General features: G+C 39.9%; 13 non-coding genes and 2 pseudogenes across 13 annotated transcripts; all 15 read right to left on the bottom strand.

Moving 5' to 3' along the window:
- Positions 1-148: 148 nt before the first annotated feature.
- LOC131350366 (5S ribosomal RNA) lies at positions 149-267 on the bottom strand. Its single transcript, XR_009204181.1, has one exon. It is a non-coding gene; the product is annotated as a 5S ribosomal RNA (ribosomal RNA).
- A 1,298-nt stretch (positions 268-1,565) lies between these two features.
- LOC131350458 (5S ribosomal RNA) lies at positions 1,566-1,684 on the bottom strand. The gene has a single exon (XR_009204242.1). It is a non-coding gene; the product is annotated as a 5S ribosomal RNA (ribosomal RNA).
- A 1,297-nt stretch (positions 1,685-2,981) lies between these two features.
- LOC131350457 (5S ribosomal RNA) lies at positions 2,982-3,100 on the bottom strand. Its single transcript, XR_009204241.1, has one exon. It is a non-coding gene; the product is annotated as a 5S ribosomal RNA (ribosomal RNA).
- Positions 3,101-4,395: 1,295 nt separating this feature from the next.
- On the bottom strand, positions 4,396-4,514 carry LOC131350456 (5S ribosomal RNA). Its single transcript, XR_009204240.1, has one exon. It is a non-coding gene; the product is annotated as a 5S ribosomal RNA (ribosomal RNA).
- A 1,287-nt stretch (positions 4,515-5,801) lies between these two features.
- Positions 5,802-5,920, bottom strand: LOC131350455 (5S ribosomal RNA). Its single transcript, XR_009204239.1, has one exon. It is a non-coding gene; the product is annotated as a 5S ribosomal RNA (ribosomal RNA).
- Positions 5,921-7,216: 1,296 nt separating this feature from the next.
- LOC131350454 (5S ribosomal RNA) lies at positions 7,217-7,335 on the bottom strand. The gene has a single exon (XR_009204238.1). It is a non-coding gene; the product is annotated as a 5S ribosomal RNA (ribosomal RNA).
- A 1,324-nt stretch (positions 7,336-8,659) lies between these two features.
- Positions 8,660-8,778, bottom strand: LOC131350453 (5S ribosomal RNA). The gene has a single exon (XR_009204237.1). It is a non-coding gene; the product is annotated as a 5S ribosomal RNA (ribosomal RNA).
- A 1,290-nt stretch (positions 8,779-10,068) lies between these two features.
- On the bottom strand, positions 10,069-10,177 carry LOC131350418 (5S ribosomal RNA; annotated as a pseudogene).
- Positions 10,178-11,470: 1,293 nt separating this feature from the next.
- Positions 11,471-11,589, bottom strand: LOC131350452 (5S ribosomal RNA). Its single transcript, XR_009204236.1, has one exon. It is a non-coding gene; the product is annotated as a 5S ribosomal RNA (ribosomal RNA).
- A 1,303-nt stretch (positions 11,590-12,892) lies between these two features.
- Positions 12,893-13,001, bottom strand: LOC131350429 (5S ribosomal RNA; annotated as a pseudogene).
- Positions 13,002-14,292: 1,291 nt separating this feature from the next.
- Positions 14,293-14,411, bottom strand: LOC131350451 (5S ribosomal RNA). Its single transcript, XR_009204235.1, has one exon. It is a non-coding gene; the product is annotated as a 5S ribosomal RNA (ribosomal RNA).
- Positions 14,412-15,690: 1,279 nt separating this feature from the next.
- On the bottom strand, positions 15,691-15,809 carry LOC131350450 (5S ribosomal RNA). The gene has a single exon (XR_009204234.1). It is a non-coding gene; the product is annotated as a 5S ribosomal RNA (ribosomal RNA).
- Positions 15,810-17,117: 1,308 nt separating this feature from the next.
- LOC131350449 (5S ribosomal RNA) lies at positions 17,118-17,236 on the bottom strand. The gene has a single exon (XR_009204233.1). It is a non-coding gene; the product is annotated as a 5S ribosomal RNA (ribosomal RNA).
- A 1,305-nt stretch (positions 17,237-18,541) lies between these two features.
- LOC131350447 (5S ribosomal RNA) lies at positions 18,542-18,660 on the bottom strand. The gene has a single exon (XR_009204231.1). It is a non-coding gene; the product is annotated as a 5S ribosomal RNA (ribosomal RNA).
- Positions 18,661-19,969: 1,309 nt separating this feature from the next.
- LOC131350445 (5S ribosomal RNA) lies at positions 19,970-20,088 on the bottom strand. The gene has a single exon (XR_009204230.1). It is a non-coding gene; the product is annotated as a 5S ribosomal RNA (ribosomal RNA).
- Between the last annotated feature and the right edge of the window lie 813 nt (positions 20,089-20,901).

Here is a 20,901-nt window from a genome sequence, read left to right as displayed (position 1 = left end):
GAGCATGAATTTGTGTCGAGGTGATTGATTGCTTGTTGATTTTGTCACATGTGTCTCTGTGTGTGATCTCTGTGTAGTAATAAATGAATGCAAGTTGAAGGTGTTTTTGAGTTTGAAAAGTTGCAGTAGAGACTTTTGACGGTGAAAAAGCTTACAGCACCTGGTATTCCCAGGCGGTCTCCCATCCAAGTACTAACCAGGCCCGACCCTGCTTAGCTTCCGAGATCGAACGAGATCGGGCGTTCTCAGGGTGGTATGGCCGTAAGCGAGAGAGCAGTTTCAATAAGGGCTCTTTATAGTGTACGATGTAGATGACTCCGTTTCTTTTCTTTTTTTCTTTTATTTATTTTAAAGTCACTCATTCGCGTCTCAGTTTGCTGTTGGGTGGAGAGAACAACCGCTTCATCCATATCAAACTTTCTGTCTCACCACCTGCAACCCACACGCGCCTCTCCACCTCTTGGGATTACTAACACTTAATGACATCTTACTCTGCTTAATTTGACAAAATATTTAAACAGGCACGTTGCACGCTGCATCTTAGCTTCTTGCTTTATTTTCATGCCACATCAATAAAACACTTGACATAAGACAGCAGATTGCTGCGAGAGAAAGTAAGGTGTCTTTGAACAGGCTATTACCACTTCATCCACAAATACTTTTCTTGCTTCAATTATTACTTCGTTAAAAACAATTCAGAGCAACAATTTAAATGCCGCAACAACTACAAGAGCCACATGTCTGCTCTCTTCTTCTTTGTTCAGGAGTTGGACGCATTACCGCCACCAGCTGAACTGGAGAGAGGGGCCGGCTTCCAACGCGAGCCAGTGAGAGAGCGCGTGAGTGCGTGCGCTCTCTCTCTCTCTCTCTCTCTCTCTCTCTGCGTTTACGGCATTTGCTAGACGAGTCTATCAAAGGGGATTTTACACAAGTGCTTGAATTGGAAACTTCAGAACATATCTAGAAATAAAGAACACTGTACACAATCTGAACAAACCTGCAACATCCAATTGTTTGTTGGAGCATCTAAGACGCTCATGTTATAAGTGCAAATGCTACTACTACGACTGTTACGGACAGGAATCATAGTAGTAGTAGTAGCAGTAGTAAGAAAAATAATTAAAAATAATAACGAAATACACGAATAAAAGAATAATCACGAGATTGGTATCATCAAGAAATGTGACTATGATATCTGCTACGTGAAGTCCGTCCATTCTAGAAACATACAGCCTCCGAAATAAATAACTTTATGTAAAAAAAAGTTTCTAAATTAGAAAATAGAATAATAATTGTAGTTTAAAGGAATATGCGAGTGACTGTTTGAATGAATGAATGAATGAATGAATGAATGAATGAATGAATGAATGAATGAATGAAGTGGAAAATAAATAAGGTAGGGATAATTCTGTGATTTGAGCATGAATTTGTGTCGAGGTGATTGATTGCTTGTTGATTTTGTCACATGTGTCTCTGTGTGTGATCTCTGTGTAGTAATAAATGAATGCAAGTTGAAGGTGTTTTTGAGTTTGAAAAGTTGCAGTAGAGACTTTTGACGGTGAAAAAGCTTACAGCACCTGGTATTCCCAGGCGGTCTCCCATCCAAGTACTAACCAGGCCCGACCCTGCTTAGCTTCCGAGATCGGACGAGATCGGGCGTTCTCAGGGTGGTATGGCCGTAAGCGAGAGAGCACTTTCAATAAGGGCTCTTTATAGTGTACGATGTAGATGACTCCGTTTCTTTTCTTTTTTTATTTGATTTATTTTAAAGTCACTCATTCGCGTCTCAGTTTGCTGTTGGGTGGAGAGAACAACCGCTTCATCCATATCAAACTTTCTGTCTCACCACCTGCAACCCACACGCGCCTCTCCACCTCTTGGGATTACTAACACTTAATGACATCTTACTCTGCTTAATTTGACAAAATATTTAAACAGGCACGTTGCACGCTGCATCTTAGCTTCTTGCTTTATTTTCATGCCACATCAATAAAACACTTGACATACAGCAGATTGCTGCGAGAGAAAGTAAGGTGTCTTTGAACAGGCTATTACCACTTCATCCACATATACTTTTCTTGCTTCAATTATTACTTCGTTAAAAACAATTCAGAGCAACAATTTAAATGCCGCAACAACTACAAGAGCCACATGTCTGCTCTCTTCTTCTTTGTTCAGGAGTTGGACGCATTACCGCCACCAGCTGAACTGGAGAGAGGGGCCGGCTTCCAACGCGAGCCAGTGAGAGAGCGCGTGAGTGCGTGCGCTCTCTCTCTCTCTCTCTCTCTCTCTCTGCGTTTACGGCATTTGCTAGACGAGTCTATCAAAGGGGATTTTACACAAGTGCTTGAATTGGAAACTTCAGAACATATCTAGAAATAAAGAACACTGTACACAATCTGAACAAACCTGCAACATCCAATTGTTTGTTGGAGCATCTAAGACGCTCATGTGATAAGTGCAAATGCTACTACTACGACTGTTACGGACAGGAATCATAGTAGTAGTAGTAGCAGTAGTAAGAAAAATAATTAAAAATAATAACGAAATACACGAATAAAAGAATAATCACGAGATTGGTATCATCAAGAAATGTGACTATGATATCTGCTACGTGAAGTCCGTCCATTCTAGAAACATACACCCTCCGAAATAAATAACTTTATGTAAAAAAAAGTTTCTTAATAAGAAAATAGAATAATAATTGTAGTTTAAAGGAATATGCGAGTGATTGTTTGAATGAATAAATGAATGAATGAATGAATGAATGAATGAATGAATGAATGAATGAATGAAGTGGAAAATAAATAAGGTAGGGATAATTCTGTGATTTGAGCATGAATTTGTGTCGAGGTGATTGATTGCTTGTTGATTTTGTCACATGTGTCTCTGTGTGTGATCTCTGTGTAGTAATAAATGAATGCAAGTTGAAGGTGTTTTTGAGTTTGAAAAGTTGCAGTAGAGACTTTTGACGGTGAAAAAGCTTACAGCACCTGGTATTCCCAGGCGGTCTCCCATCCAAGTACTAACCAGGCCCGACCCTGCTTAGCTTCCGAGATCGGACGAGATCGGGCGTTCTCAGGGTGGTATGGCCGTAAGCGAGAGAGCACTTTCAATAAGGGCTCTTTATAGTGTACGATGTAGATGACTCCGTTTCTTTTCTTTTTTTATTTGATTTATTTTAAAGTCACTCATTCGCGTCTCAGTTTGCTGTTGGGTGGAGAGAACAACCGCTTCATCCATATCAAACTTTCTGTCTCACCACCTGCAACCCACACGCGCCTCTCCACCTCTTGGGATTACTAACACTTAATGACATCTTACTCTGCTTAATTTGACAAAATATTTAAACAGGCACGTTGCACGCTGCATCTTAGCTTCTTGCTTTATTTTCATGCCACATCAATAAAACACTTGACATACAGCAGATTGCTGCGAGAGAAAGTAAGGTGTCTTTGAACAGGCTATTACCACTTCATCCACATATACTTTTCTTGCTTCAATTATTACTTCGTTAAAAACAATTCAGAGCAACAATTTAAATGCCGCAACAACTACAAGAGCCACATGTCTGCTCTCTTCTTCTTTGTTCAGGAGTTGGACGCATTACCGCCACCAGCTGAACTGGAGAGAGGGGCCGGCTTCCAACGCGAGCGAGTGAGAGAGCGCGTGAGTGCGTGCGCTCTCTCTCTCTCTCTCTCTCTCTCTCTCTGCGTTTACGGCATTTGCTAGACGAGTCTATCAAAGGGGATTTTACACAAGTGCTTGAATTGGAAACTTCAGAACATATCTAGAAATAAAGAACACTGTACACAATCTGAACAAACCTGCAACATCCAATTGTTTGTTGGAGCATCTAAGACGCTCATGTGATAAGTGCAAATGCTACTACTACGACTGTTACGGACAGGAATCATAGTAGTAGTAGTAGCAGTAGTAAGAAAAATAATTAAAAATAATAACGAAATACACGAATAAAAGAATAATCACGAGATTGGTATCATCAAGAAATGTGACTATGATATCTGCTACGTGAAGTCCGTCCATTCTAGAAACATACAGCCTCCGAAATAAATAACTTTATGTAAAAAAAAGTTTCTAAATTAGAAAATAGAATAATAATTGTAGTTTAAAGGAATATGCGAGTGACTGTTTGAATGAATGAATGAATGAATGAATGAATGAATGAATGAATGAATGAATGAATGAAGTGCAAAATAAATAAGGTAGGGATAATTCAGTGATTTGAGCATGAATTTGTGTCGAGGTGATTGATTGCTTGTTGATTTTGTCACATGTGTCTCTGTGTGTGATCTCTGTGTAGTAATAAATGAATGCAAGTTGAAGGTGTTTTTGAGTTTGAAAAGTTGCAGTAGAGACTTTTGACGGTGAAAAAGCTTACAGCACCTGGTATTCCCAGGCGGTCTCCCATCCAAGTACTAACCAGGCCCGACCCTGCTTAGCTTCCGAGATCGGACGAGATCGGGCGTTCTCAGGGTGGTATGGCCGTAAGCGAAAGCAGTTTCAATAAGGTCTCTTTATAGTGTACGATGTAGATGACTCCGTTTCTTTTCTTTTCTTTTTTTCTTTTATTTATTTTAAAGTCACTCATTCGCGTCTCAGTTTGCTGTTGGGTGGAGAGAACAACCGCTTCATCCATATCAAACTTTCTGTCTCACCACCTGCAACCCACACGCGCCTCTCCACCTCTTGGGATTACTAACACTTAATGACATCTTACTCTGCTTAATTTGACAAAATATTTAAACAGGCACGTTGCACGCTGCATCTCAGCTTCTTGCTTTATTTTCATGCCACATCAATAAAACACTTGACATAAGACAGAAGATTGCTGCGAGAGAAAGTAAGGTGTTTTTGAACAGGCTATTACCACTTCATCCACAAATACTTTTCTTGCTTCAATTATTACTTCGTTAAAAACAATTCAGAGCAACAATTTAAATGCCGCAACAACTACAAGAGCCACATGTCTGCTCTCTTCTTCTTTGTTCAGGAGTTGGACGCATTACCGCCACCAGCTGAACTGGAGAGAGGGGCCGGCTTCCAACGCGAGCGAGTGAGAGAGCGCGTGAGTGCGTGCGCTCTCTCTCTCTCTCTCTCTCTCTGCGTTTACAGCATTTGCTAGACGAGTCTATCAAAGGGGATTTTACACAAGTGCTTGAATTGGAAACTTCAGAACATATCTAGAAATAAAGAACACTGTACACAATCTGAAGAAACCTGCAACATCCAATTGTTTGTTGGAGCATCTAAGACGCTCATGTTATAAGTGCAAATGCTACTACTACGACTGTTACGGACAGGAATCATAGTAGTAGTAGTAGCAGTAGTAAGAAAAATAATTAAAAATAATAACGAAATACACGAATAAAAGAATAATCACGAGATTGGTATCATCAAGGAATGTGACTATGATATCTGCTACGTGAAGTCCGTCCATTCTAGAAACATACACCCTCCGAAATAAATAACTTTATGTAAAAAAAAGTTTCTTAATAAGAAAATAGAATAATAATTGTAGTTTAAAGGAATATGCGAGTGATTGTTTGAATGAATAAATGAATGAATGAATGAATGAATGAATGAATGAATGAAGTGCAAAATAAATAAGGTAGGGATAATTCTGTGATTTGAGCATGAATTTGTGTCGAGGTGATTGATTGCTTGTTGATTTTGTCACATGTGTCTCTGTGTGTGATCTCTGTGTAGTAATAAATGAATGCAAGTTGAAGGTGTTTTTGAGTTTGAAAAGTTGCAGTAGAGACTTTTGACGGTGAAAAAGCTTACAGCACCTGGTATTCCCAGGCGGTCTCCCATCCAAGTACTAACCAGGCCCGACCCTGCTTAGCTTCCGAGATCGGACGAGATCGGGCGTTCTCAGGGTGGTATGGCCGTAAGCGAGAGAGCACTTTCAATAAGGGCTCTTTATAGTGTACGATGTAGATGACTCCGTTTCTTTTCTTTTTTTATTTGATTTATTTTAAAGTCACTCATTCGCGTCTCAGTTTGCTGTTGGGTGGAGAGAACAACCGCTTCATCCATATCAAACTTTCTGTCTCACCACCTGCAACCCACACGCGCCTCTCCACCTCTTGGGATTACTAACACTTAATGACATCTTACTCTGCTTAATTTGACAAAATATTTAAACAGGCACGTTGCACGCTGCATCTCAGCTTCTTGCTTTATTTTCATGCCACATCAATAAAACACTTGACATAAGACAGAAGATTGCTGCGAGAGAAAGTAAGGTGTTTTTGAACAGGCTATTACCACTTCATCCACAAATACTTTTCTTGCTTCAATTATTACTTCGTTAAAAACAATTCAGAGCAACAATTTAAATGCCGCAACAACTACAAGAGCCACATGTCTGCTCTCTTCTTCTTTGTTCAGGAGTTGGACGCATTACCGCCACCAGCTGAACTGGAGAGAGGGGCCGGCTTCCAACGCGAGCGAGTGAGAGAGCGCGTGAGTGCGTGCGCTCTCTCTCTCTCTCTCTCTCTCTCTCTCTCTCTCTCTCTGCGTTTACGGCATTTGCTAGACGAGTCTATCAAAGGGGATTTTACACAAGTGCTTGAATTGGAAACTTCAGAACATATCTAGAAATAAAGAACACTGTACACAATCTGAACAAACCTGCAACATCCAATTGTTTGTTGGAGCATCTAAGACGCTCATGTGATAAGTGCAAATGCTACTACTACGACTGTTACGGACAGGAATCATAGTAGTAGTAGTAGCAGTAGTAAGAAAAATAATTAAAAATAATAACGAAATACACGAATAAAAGAATAATCACGAGATTGGTATCATCAAGAAATGTGACTATGATATCTGCTACGTGAAGTCCGTCCATTCTAGAAACATACAGCCTCCGAAATAAATAACTTTATGTAAAAAAAAGTTTCTAAATTAGAAAATAGAATAATAATTGTAGTTTAAAGGAATATGCGAGTGATTGTTTGAATGAATGAATGAATGAATGAATGAATGAATGAATGAATGAAGTGGAAAATAAATAAGGTAGGGATAATTCAGTGATTTGAGCATGAATTTGTGTCGAGGTGATTGATTGCTTGTTGATTTTGTCACATGTGTCTCTGTGTGTGATCTCTGTGTAGTAATAAATGAATGCAAGTTGAAGGTGTTTTTGAGTTTGAAAAGTTGCAGTAGAGACTTTTGACGGTGAAAAAGCTTACAGCACCTGGTATTCCCAGGCGGTCTCCCATCCAAGTACTAACCAGGCCCGACCCTGCTTAGCTTCCGAGATCGGACGAGATCGGGCGTTCTCAGGGTGGTATGGCCGTAAGCGAGAAAGCAGTTTCAATAAGGTCTCTTTATAGTGTACGATGTAGATGACTCCGTTTCTTTTCTTTTCTTTTTTATTTGATTTATTTTAAAGTCACTCATTCGCGTCTCAGTTTGCTGTTGGGTGGAGAGAACAACCGCTTCATCCATATCAAACTTTCTGTCTCACCACCTGCAACCCACACGCGCCTCTCCACCTCTTGGGATTACTAACACTTAATGACATCTTACTCTGCTTAATTTGACAAAATATTTAAACAGGCACGTTGCACGCTGCATCTCAGCTTCTTGCTTTATTTTCATGCCACATCAATAAAACACTTGACATAAGACAGAAGATTGCTGCGAGAGAAAGTAAGGTGTCTTTGAACAGGCTATTACCACTTCATCCACAAATACTTTTCTTGCTTCAATTATTACTTCGTTAAAAACAATTCAGAGCAACAATTTAAATGCCGCAACAACTACAAGAGCCACATGTCTGCTCTCTTCTTCTTTGTTCAGGAGTTGGACGCATTACCGCCACCAGCTGAACTGGAGTGAGGGGCCGGCTTCCAACGCGAGCGAGTGAGAGAGCGCGTGAGTGCGTGCGCTCTCTCTCTCTCTCTCTCTCTCTCTCTCTCTCTCTCTCTCTCTCTCTCTCTGCGTTTACAGCATTTGCTAGACGAGTCTATCAAAGGGGATTTTACACAAGTGCTTGAATTGGAAACTTCAGAACATATCTAGAAATAAAGAACACTGTACACAATCTGAACAAACCTGCAACATCCAATTGTTTGTTGGAGCATCTAAGACGCTCATGTTATAAGTGCAAATGCTACTACTACGACTGTTACGGACAGGAATCATAGTAGTAGTAGTAGCAGTAGTAAGAAAAATAATTAAAAATAATAACGAAATACACGAATAAAAGAATAATCACGAGATTGGTATCATCAAGAAATGTGACTATGATATCTGCTACGTGAAGTCCGTCCATTCTAGAAACATACACCCTCCGAAATAAATAACTTTATGTAAAAAAAAGTTTCTTAATAAGAAAATAGAATAATAATTGTAGTTTAAAGGAATATGCGAGTGATTGTTTGAATGAATGAATGAATGAATGAATGAATGAATGAATGAATGAATGAATGAATGAAGTGGAAAATAAATAAGGTAGGGATAATTCTGTGATTTGAGCATGAATTTGTGTCGAGGTGATTGATTGCTTGTTGATTTTGTCACATGTGTCTCTGTGTGTGATCTCTGTGTAGTAATAAATGAATGCAAGTTGAAGGTGTTTTTGAGTTTGAAAAGTTGCAGTAGAGACTTTTGACGGTGAAAAAGCTTACAGCACCTGGTATTCCCAGGCGGTCTCCCATCCAAGTACTAACCAGGCCCGACCCTGCTTAGCTTCCGAGATCGGACGAGATCGGGCGTTCTCAGGGTGGTATGGCCGTAAGCGAGAAAGCAGTTTCAATAAGGTCTCTTTATAGTGTACGATGTAGATGACTCCGTTTCTTTTCTTTTTTTATTTGATTTATTTTAAAGTCACTCATTCGCGTCTCAGTTTGCTGTTGGGTGGAGAGAACAACCGCTTCATCCATATCAAACTTTCTGTCTCACCACCTGCAACCCACACGCGCCTCTCCACCTCTTGGGATTACTAACACTTAATGACATCTTACTCTGCTTAATTTGACAAAATATTTAAACAGGCACGTTGCACGCTGCATCTCAGCTTCTTGCTTTATTTTCATGCCACATCAATAAAACACTTGACATAAGACAGAAGATTGCTGCGAGAGAAAGTAAGGTGTCTTTGAACAGGCTATTACCACTTCATCCACAAATACTTTTCTTGCTTCAATTATTACTTCGTTAAAAACAATTCAGAGCAACAATTTAAATGCCGCAACAACTACAAGAGCCACATGTCTGCTCTCTTCTTCTTTGTTCAGGAGTTGGACGCATTACCGCCACCAGCTGAACTGGAGAGAGGGGCCGGCTTCCAACGCGAGCGAGTGAGAGAGCGCGTGAGTGCGTGCGCTCTCTCTCTCTCTCTCTCTCTCTCTCTCTGCGTTTACAGCATTTGCTAGACGAGTCTATCAAAGGGGATTTTACACAAGTGCTTGAATTGGAAACTTCAGAACATATCTAGAAATAAAGAACACTGTACACAATCTGAACAAACCTGCAACATCCAATTGTTTGTTGGAGCATCTAAGACGCTCATGTTATAAGTGCAAATGCTACTACTACGACTGTTACGGACAGGAATCATAGTAGTAGTAGTAGCAGTAGTAAGAAAAATAATTAAAAATAATAACGAAATACACGAATAAAAGAATAATCACGAGATTGGTATCATCAAGAAATGTGACTATGATATCTGCTACGTGAAGTCCGTCCATTCTAGAAACATACACCCTCCGAAATAAATAACTTTATGTAAAAAAAAGTTTCTTTATAAGAAAATAGAATAATAATTGTAGTTTAAAGGAATATGCGAGTGATTGTTTGAATGAATGAATGAATGAATGAATGAATGAATGAATGAATGAATGAAGTGGAAAATGAATAAGGTAGGGATAATTCTGTGATTTGAGCATGAATTTGTGTCGAGGTGATTGATTGCTTGTTGATTTTGTCACATGTGTCTCTGTGTGTGATCTCTGTGTAGTAATAAATGAATGCAAGTTGAAGGTGTTTTTGAGTTTGAAAAGTTGCAGTAGAGACTTTTGACGGTGAAAAAGCTTACAGCACCTGGTATTCCCAGGCGGTCTCCCATCCAAGTACTAACCAGGCCCGACCCTGCTTAGCTTCCGAGATCGGACGTTCTCAGGGTGGTATGGCCGTAAGCGAGAAAGCAGTTTCAATAAGGTCTCTTTATAGTGTACGATGTAGATGACTCCGTTTCTTTTCTTTTCTTTTTTTCTTTTATTTATTTTAAAGTCACTCATTCGCGTCTCAGTTTGCTGTTGGGTGGAGAGAACAACCGCTTCATCCATATCAAACTTTCTGTCTCACCACCTGCAACCCACACGCGCCTCTCCACCTCTTGGGATTACTAACACTTAATGACATCTTACTCTGCTTAATTTGACAAAATATTTAAACAGGCACGTTGCACGCTGCATCTCAGCTTCTTGCTTTATTTTCATGCCACATCAAAAAAACACTTGACATAAGACAGAAGATTGCTGCGAGAGAAAGTAAGGTGTCTTTGAACAGGCTATTACCACTTCATCCACAAATACTTCTCTTGCTTCAATTATTACTTCGTTAAAAACAATTCAGAGCAACAATTTAAATGCCGCAACAACTACAAGAGCCACATGTCTGCTCTCTTCTTCTTTGTTCAGGAGTTGGACGCATTACCGCCACCAGCTGATCTGGAGAGTGGGGCCGGCTTCCAACGCGAGCGAGTGAGAGAGCGCGTGAGTGCGTGCGCTCTCTCTCTCTCTCTCTCTCTCTCTCTGCGTTTACAGCATTTGCTAGACGAGTCTATCAAAGGGGATTTTACACAAGTGCTTGAATTGGAAACTTCAGAACATATCTAGAAATAAAGAACACTGTACACAATCTGAACAAACCTGCAACATCCAATTGTTTGTTGGAGCATCTAAGACGCTCATGTTATAAGTGCAAATGCTACTACTACGACTGTTACGGACAGGAATCATAGTAGAAGAAGTAGCAGTAGTAAGAAAAATAATTAAAAATAATAACGAAATACACGAATAAAAGAATAATCACGAGATTGGTATCATCAAGAAATGTGACTATGATATCTGCTACGTGAAGTCCGTCCATTCTAGAAACATACACCCTCCGAAATGAATAACTTTATGTAAAAAAAAGTTTCAAAATTAGAAAATAGAATAATAATTGTAGTTTAAAGGAATATGCGAGTGACTGTTTGAATGAATGAATGAATGAATGAATGAATGAATGAATGAATGAATGAAGTGGAAAATAAATAAGGTAGGGATAATTCTGTGATTTGAGCATGAATTTGTGTCGAGGTGATTGATTGCTTGTTGATTTTGTCACATGTGTCTCTGTGTGTGATCTCTGTGTAGTAATAAATGAATGCAAGTTGAAGGTGTTTTTGAGTTTGAAAAGTTGCAGTAGAGACTTTTGACGGTGAAAAAGCTTACAGCACCTGGTATTCCCAGGCGGTCTCCCATCCAAGTACTAACCAGGCCCGACCCTGCTTAGCTTCCGAGATCGGACGAGATCGGGCGTTCTCAGGGTGGTATGGCCGTAAGCGAGAGAGCACTTTCAATAAGGGCTCTTTATAGTGTACGATGTAGATGACTCCGTTTCTTTTCTTTTTTTATTTGATTTATTTTAAAGTCACTCATTCGCGTCTCAGTTTGCTGTTGGGTGGAGAGAACAACCGCTTCATCCATATCAAACTTTCTGTCTCACCACCTGCAACCCACACGCGCCTCTCCACCTCTTGGGATTACTAACACTTAATGACATCTTACTCTGCTTAATTTGACAAAATATTTAAACAGGCACGTTGCACGCTGCATCTTAGCTTCTTGCTTTATTTTCATGCCACATCAATAAAACACTTGACATACAGCAGATTGCTGCGAGAGAAAGTAAGGTGTCTTTGAACAGGCTATTACCACTTCATCCACATATACTTTTCTTGCTTCAATTATTACTTCGTTAAAAACAATTCAGAGCAACAATTTAAATGCCGCAACAACTACAAGAGCCACATGTCTGCTCTCTTCTTCTTTGTTCAGGAGTTGGACGCATTACCGCCACCAGCTGAACTGGAGAGAGGGGCCGGCTTCCAACGCGAGCCAGTGAGAGAGCGCGTGAGTGCGTGCGCTCTCTCTCTCTCTCTCTCTCTCTCTCTCTCTCTCTCTCTCTCTGCGTTTACGGCATTTGCTAGACGAGTCTATCAAAGGGGATTTTACACAAGTGCTTGAATTGGAAACTTCAGAACATATCTAGAAATAAAGAACACTGTACACAATCTGAACAAACCTGCAACATCCAATTGTTTGTTGGAGCATCTAAGACGCTCATGTGATAAGTGCAAATGCTACTACTACGACTGTTACGGACAGGAATCATAGTAGTAGTAGTAGCAGTAGTAAGAAAAATAATTAAAAATAATAACGAAATACACGAATAAAAGAATAATCACGAGATTGGTATCATCAAGGAATGTGACTATGATATCTGCTACGTGAAGTCCGTCCATTCTAGAAACATACACCCTCCGAAATAAATAACTTTATAAAAAAAAGGTTCTTAATAAGAAAATAGAATAATAATTGTAGTTTAAAGGAATATGCGAGTGATTGTTTGAATGAATGAATGAATGAATGAATGAATGAATGAATGAATGAATGAATGAAGTGGAAAATGAATAAGGTAGGGATAATTCTGTGATTTGAGCATGAATTTGTGTCGAGGTGATTGATTGCTTGTTGATTTTGTCAGATGTGTCTCTGTGTGTGATCTCTGTGTAGTAATAAATGAATGCAAGTTGAAGGTGTTTTTGAGTTTGAAAAGTTGCAGTAGAGACTTTTGACGGTGAAAAAGCTTACAGCACCGGGTATTCCCAGGCGGTCTCCCATCCAAGTACTAACCAGGCCCGACCCTCCTTAGCTTCCGAGATCGGGCGTTCTCAGGGTGGTATGGCCGTTAGCGAGAAAGCAGTTTCAATGAGGGCTCTTTATAGTGTACGATGTAGATGACTCCGTTCCTTTTCTTTTCTTTTTTTATTTGATTTATTTTAAAGTCACTCATTCGCGTCTCAGTTTGCTGTTGGGTGGAGAGAACAACCGCTTCATCCATATCAAACTTTCTGTCTCACCACCTGCAACCCACACGCGCCTCTCCACCTCTTGGGATTACTAACACTTAATGACATCTTACTCTGCTTAATTTGACAAAATATTTAAACAGGCACGTTGCACGCTGCATCTCAGCTTCTTGCTTTATTTTCATGCCACATCAAAAAAACACTTGACATAAGACAGAAGATTGCTGCGAGAGAAAGTAAGGTGTCTTTGAACAGGCTATTACCACTTCATCCACAAATACTTCTCTTGCTTCAATTATTACTTCGTTAAAAACAATTCAGAGCAACAATTTAAATGCCGCAACAACTACAAGAGCCACATGTCTGCTCTCTTCTTCTTTGTTCAGGAGTTGGACGCATTACCGCCACCAGCTGATCTGGAGAGTGGGGCCGGCTTCCAACGCGAGCGAGTGAGAGAGCGCGTGAGTGCGTGCGCGCTCTCTCTCTCTCTCTCTCTCTCTCTCTCTCTCTCTGCGTTTACAGCATTTGCTAGACGAGTCTATCAAAGGGGATTTTACACAAGTGCTTGAATTGGAAACTTCAGAACATATCTAGAAATAAAGAACACTGTACACAATCTGAACAAACCTGCAACATCCAATTGTTTGTTGGAGCATCTAAGACGCTCATGTTATAAGTGCAAATGCTACTACTACGACTGTTACGGACAGGAATCATAGTAGAAGAAGTAGCAGTAGTAAGAAAAATAATTAAAAATAATAACGAAATACACGAATAAAAGAATAATCACGAGATTGGTATCATCAAGAAATGTGACTATGATATCTGCTACGTGAAGTCCGTCCATTCTAGAAACATACACCCTCCGAAATGAATAACTTTATGTAAAAAAAAGTTTCTTCATAAGAAAATAGAATAATAATTGTATTTTAATGGAATATGCGAGTGATTGTTTGAATGAATGAATGAATGAATGAATGAATGAATGAAGTGGAAAATAAATAAGGTAGGGATAATTCTGTGATTTGAGCATGAATTTGTGTCGAGGTGATTGATTGCTTGTTGATTTTGTCACATGTGTCTCTGTGTGTGATCTCTGTGTAGTAATAAATGAATGCAAGTTGAAGGTGTTTTTGAGTTTGAAAAGTTGCAGTAGAGACTTTTGACGGTGAAAAAGCTTACAGCACCTGGTATTCCCAGGCGGTCTCCCATCCAAGTACTAACCAGGCCCGACCCTGCTTAGCTTCCGAGATCGGACGAGATCGGGCGTTCTCAGGGTGGTATGGCCGTAAGCGAGAGAGCACTTTCAATAAGGGCTCTTTATAGTGTACGATGTAGATGACTCCGTTTCTTTTCTTTTTTTATTTGATTTATTTTAAAGTCACTCATTCGCGTCTCAGTTTGCTGTTGGGTGGAGAGAACAACCGCTTCATCCATATCAAACTTTCTGTCTCACCACCTGCAACCCACACGCGCCTCTCCACCTCTTGGGATTACTAACACTTAATGACATCTTACTCTGCTTAATTTGACAAAATATTTAAACAGGCACGTTGCACGCTGCATCTTAGCTTCTTGCTTTATTTTCATGCCACATCAATAAAACACTTGACATACAGCAGATTGCTGCGAGAGAAAGTAAGGTGTCTTTGAACAGGCTATTACCACTTCATCCACATATACTTTTCTTGCTTCAATTATTACTTCGTTAAAAACAATTCAGAGCAACAATTTAAATGCCGCAACAACTACAAGAGCCACATGTCTGCTCTCTTCTTCTTTGTTCAGGAGTTGGACGCATTACCGCCACCAGCTGAACTGGAGAGAGGGGCCGGCTTCCAACGCGAGCCAGTGAGAGAGCGCGTGAGTGCGTGCGCTCTCTCTCTCTCTCTCTCTCTCTCTCTCTGCGTTTACGGCATTTGCTAGACGAGTCTATCAAAGGGGATTTTACACAAGTGCTTGAATTGGAAACTTCAGAACATATCTAGAAATAAAGAACACTGTACACAATCTGAACAAACCTGCAACATCCAATTGTTTGTTGGAGCATCTAAGACGCTCATGTGATAAGTGCAAATGCTACTACTACGACTGTTACGGACAGGAATCATAGTAGTAGTAGTAGCAGTAGTAAGAAAAATAATTAAAAATAATAACGAAATACACGAATAAAAGAATAATCACGAGATTGGTATCATCAAGAAATGTGACTATGATATCTGCTACGTGAAGTCCGTCCATTCTAGAAACATACAGCCTCCGAAATAAATAACTTTATGTAAAAAAAAGTTTCTAAATTAGAAAATAGAATAATAATTGTAGTTTAAAGGAATATGCGAGTGACTGTTTGAATGAATGAATGAATGAATGAATGAATGAATGAATGAAGTGGAAAATAAATAAGGTAGGGATAATTCAGTGATTTGAGCATGAATTTGTGTCGAGGTGATTGATTGCTTGTTGATTTTGTCACATGTGTCTCTGTGTGTGATCTCTGTGTAGTAATAAATGAATGCAAGTTGAAGGTGTTTTTGAGTTTGAAAAGTTGCAGTAGAGACTTTTGACGGTGAAAAAGCTTACAGCACCTGGTATTCCCAGGCGGTCTCCCATCCAAGTACTAACCAGGCCCGACCCTGCTTAGCTTCCGAGATCGGACGAGATCGGGCGTTCTCAGGGTGGTATGGCCGTAAGCGAGAAAGCAGTTTCAATAAGGGCTCTTTATAGTGTACGATGTAGATGACTCCGTTTCTTTTCTTTTCTTTTTTTCTTTTATTTATTTTAAAGTCACTCATTCGCGTCTCAGTTTGCTGTTGGGTGGAGAGAACAACCGCTTCATCCATATCAAACTTTCTGTCTCACCACCTGCAACCCACACGCGCCTCTCCACCTCTTGGGATTACTAACACTTAATGACATCTTACTCTGCTTAATTTGACAAAATATTTAAACAGGCACGTTGCACGCTGCATCTCAGCTTCTTGCTTTATTTTCATGCCACATCAATAAAACACTTGACATAAGACAGAAGATTGCTGCGAGAGAAAGTAAGGTGTTTTTGAACAGGCTATTACCACTTCATCCACAAATACTTTTCTTGCTTCAATTATTACTTCGTTAAAAACAATTCAGAGCAACAATTTAAATGCCGCAACAACTACAAGAGCCACATGTCTGCTCTCTTCTTCTTTGTTCAGGAGTTGGACGCATTACCGCCACCAGCTGAACTGGAGAGAGGGGCCGGCTTCCAACGCGAGCGAGTGAGAGAGCGCGTGAGTGCGTGCGCTCTCTCTCTCTCTCTCTCTCTCTCTCTCTCTCTCTCTCTCTCTCTCTCTCTCTCTCTGCGTTTACAGCATTTGCTAGACGAGTCTATCAAAGGGGATTTTACACAAGTGCTTGAATTGGAAACTTCAGAACATATCTAGAAATAAAGAACACTGTACACAATCTGAACAAACCTGCAACATCCAATTGTTTGTTGGAGCATCTAAGACGCTCATGTTATAAGTGCAAATGCTACTACTACGACTGTTACGGACAGGAATCATAGTAGTAGTAGTAGCAGTAGTAAGAAAAATAATTAAAAATAATAACGAAATACACGAATAAAAGAATAATCACGAGATTGGTATCATCAAGAAATGTGACTATGATATCTGCTACGTGAAGTCCGTCCATTCTAGAAACATACAGCCTCCGAAATAAATAACTTTATGTAAAAAAAAAGTTTCTAAATTAGAAAATAGAATAATAATTGTAGTTTAAAGGAATATGCGAGTGACTGTTTGAATGAATGAATGAATGAATGAATGAATGAAGTGGAAAATAAATAAGGTAGGGATAATTCAGTGATTTGAGCATGAATTTGTGTCGAGGTGATTGATTGCTTGTTGATTTTGTCACATGTGTCTCTGTGTGTGATCTCTGTGTAGTAATAAATGAATGCAAGTTGAAGGTGTTTTTGAGTTTGAAAAGTTGCAGTAGAGACTTTTGACGGTGAAAAAGCTTACAGCACCTGGTATTCCCAGGCGGTCTCCCATCCAAGTACTAACCAGGCCCGACCCTGCTTAGCTTCCGAGATCGGACGAGATCGGGCGTTCTCAGGGTGGTATGGCCGTAAGCGAGAGAGCACTTTCAATAAGGGCTCTTTATAGTGTACGATGTAGATGACTCCGTTTCTTTTCTTTTTTTATTTGATTTATTTTAAAGTCACTCTTTCGCGTCTCAGTTTGCTGTTGGGTGGAGAGAACAACCGCTTCATCCATATCAAACTTTCTGTCTCACCACCTGCAACCCACACGCGCCTCTCCACCTCTTGGGATTACTAACACTTAATGACATCTTACTCTGCTTAATTTGACAAAATATTTAAACAGGCACGTTGCACGCTGCATCTCAGCTTCTTGCTTTATTTTCATGCCACATCAATAAAACACTTGACATAAGACAGAAGATTGCTGCGAGAGAAAGTAAGGTGTTTTTGAACAGGCTATTACCACTTCATCCACAAATACTTTTCTTGCTTCAAATATTACTTCGTTAAAAACAATTCAGAGCAACAATTTAAATGCCGCAACAACTACAAGAGCCACATGTCTGCTCTCTTCTTCTTTGTTCAGGAGTTGGACGCATTACCGCCACCAGCTGAACTGGAGAGAGGGGCCGGCTTCCAACGCGAGCCAGTGAGAGAGCGCGTGAGTGCGTGCGCTCTCTCTCTCTCTCTCTCTCTCTCTCTCTCTCTGCGTTTACAGCATTTGCTAGACGAGTCTATCAAAGGGGATTTTACACAAGTGCTTGAATTGGAAACTTCAGAACATATCTAGAAATAAAGAACACTGTACACAATCTGAACAAACCTGCAACATCCAATTGTTTGTTGGAGCATCTAAGACGCTCATGTTATAAGTGCAAATGCTACTACTACGACTGTTACGGACAGGAATCATAGTAGTAGTAGTAGCAGTAGTAAGAAAAATAATTAAAAATAATAACGAAATACACGAATAAAAGAATAATCACGAGATTGGTATCATCAAGGAATGTGACTATGATATCTGCAACGTGAAGTCCGTCCATTCTAGAAACATACACCCTCCGAAATAAATAACTTTATGTAAAAAAAAGTTTCTTAATAAGAAAATAGAATAATAATTGTAGTTTAAAGGAATATGCGAGTGATTGTTTGAATGAATAAATGAATGAATGAATGAATGAATGAATGAATGAATGAATGAATGAATGAAGTGCAAAATAAATAAGGTAGGGATAATTCTGTGATTTGAGCATGAATTTTTGTCGAGGTGATTGATTGCTTGTTGATTTTGTCACATGTGTCTCTGTGTGTGATCTCTGTGTAGTAATAAATGAATGCAAGTTGAAGGTGTTTTTGAGTTTGAAAAGTTGCAGTAGAGACTTTTGACGGTGAAAAGCTTACAGCACCTGGTATTCCCAGGCGGTCTCCCATCCAAGTACTAACCAGGCCCGACCCTGCTTAGCTTCCGAGATCGGACGAGATCGGGCGTTCTCAGGGTGGTATGGCCGTAAGCGAGAGAACAGTTTCAATAAGGGCTCTTTATAGTGTACGATGTAGATGACTCCGTTTCTTTTCTTTTTTATTTGATTTATTTTAAAGTCACTCATTCAAGGCCTCACTTTGATGTTGGGTGGAGAGAACAGCCGCTTGATCCAGATCGAGCTTACTGTCTCACCACCTGCTACCCAGTCGCGCCTCTCCACCTCTTGGGATTACTAACACTTAATGACATCTTACTCTGCTTAATTTGACAAAATATTTAAACAGGCACGTTGCACGCTGCATCTTAGCTTCTTGCTTTATTTTCATGCCACATCAATAAAACACTTGACATAAGACAGAAGATTGCTGCGAGAGAAAGTAAGGTGTCTTTGAACAGGCTATTACCACTTCATCCACATATACTTTTCTTGCTTCAATTATTACTTCGTTAAAAACAATTCAGAGCAACAATTTAAATGCCGCAACAACTACAAGAGCCACATGTCTGCTCTCTTCTTCTTTGTTCAGGAGTTGGACGACATTACCGCCACCAGCTGAACTGGAGAGAGGGGTCAAGCTTCCAACGCTGAGCCAGTGAGAGAGCGTGAGTGCGTGCGCTTCTCTCTCTCTCTCTCTCTCTCTCTCTCTCTCTCTGCGTTTACAGCATTTGCTAGACGAGTCTATCAAAGGGGATTTTACACAAGTGCTTGAATTGGAAACTTCAGAACATATCTAGAAATAAAGAACACTGTACACAATCTGAACAAACCTGCAACATCCAATTGTTTGTTGGAGCATCTAAGACGCTCATGTTATAAGTGCAAATGCTACTACTACGACTGTTACGGACAGGAATCATAGTAGAAGAAGTAGCAGTAGTAAGAAAAATAATTAAAAATAATAACGAAATACACGAATAAAAGAATAATCACGAGATTGGTATCATCAAGAAATGTGACTATGATATCTGCTACGTGAAGTCCGTCCATTCTAGAAACATACAGCCTCCGAAATAAATAACTTTCTGTAAAAAAAAGTTTCTTCATAAGAAAATAGAATAATAATTGTATTTTAATGGAATATGCGAGTGATTGTTTGAATGAATGAATGAATGAATGAATGAATGAATGAATGAATGAATGAATGAATGAATGAAGTGGAAAATAAATAAGGTAGGGATAATTCTGTGATTTGAGCATGAATTTGTGTCGAGGTGATTGATTGCTTGTTGATTTTGTCACATGTGTCTCTGTGTGTGATCTCTGTGTAGTAATAAATGAATGCAAGTTGAAGGTGTTTTTGAGTTTGAAAAGTTGCAGTAGAGACTTTTGACGGTGAAAAGCTTACAGCACCTGGTATTCCCAGGCGGTCTCCCATCCAAGTACTAACCAGGCCCGACCCTGCTTAGCTTCCGAGATCGGACGAGATCGGGCGTTCTCAGGGTGGTATGGCCGTAAGCGAGAAAGCAGTTTCAATAAGGTCTCTTTATAGTGTACGATGTAGATGACTCGCTTTTCTTTTCTTTTTATTTGATTTATTTTAAAGTCACTCATTCAAGGCCTCAGTTTGCTGTTGGGTGGAGAGAACAACCGCTTCATCCATATCAAACTTTCTGTCTCACCACCTGCAACCCACACGCGCCTCTCCACCTCTTGGGATTACTAACACTTAATGACATCTTACTCTGCTTAATTTGACAAAATATTTAAACAGGCACGTTGCACGCTGCATCTCAGCTTCTTGCTTTATTTTCATGCCACATCAATAAAACACTTGACATAAGACAGCAGATTGCTGCGAGAGAAAGTAAGGTGTCTTTGAACAGGCTATTACCACTTCATCCACAAATACTTTTCTTGCTTCAATTATTACTTCGTTAAAAACAATTCAGAGCAACAATTTAAATGCCGCAACAACTACAAGAGCCACATGTCTGCTCTCTTCTTCTTTGTTCAGGAGTTGGACGCATTACCGCCACCAGCTGAACTGGAGAGAGGGGTCAAGCTTCAACGCTGAGCGAGGGAGAGAGCGCGTGAGTGCGTGCGCGCTCTCTCTCTCTCTCTCTCTCTCTGCGTTTACAGCATTTGCTAGACGAGTCTATCAAAGGGGATTTTACACAAGTGCTTGAATTGGAAACTTCAGAACATATCTAGAAATAAAGAACACTGTACACAATCTGAACAAACCTGCAACATCCAATTGTTTGTTGGAGCATCTAAGACGCCATGTTATAAGTGTAAATGCTACTACTACGACTGTTACGGACAGGAAT

This window comes from Hemibagrus wyckioides, unplaced genomic scaffold, assembly GCF_019097595.1.
Source record: "Hemibagrus wyckioides isolate EC202008001 unplaced genomic scaffold, SWU_Hwy_1.0 Contig35, whole genome shotgun sequence".
Classification (NCBI taxonomy): domain Eukaryota; kingdom Metazoa; phylum Chordata; class Actinopteri; order Siluriformes; family Bagridae; genus Hemibagrus; species Hemibagrus wyckioides.
This window is presented reverse-complemented; position numbering and strand designations above follow the sequence as displayed.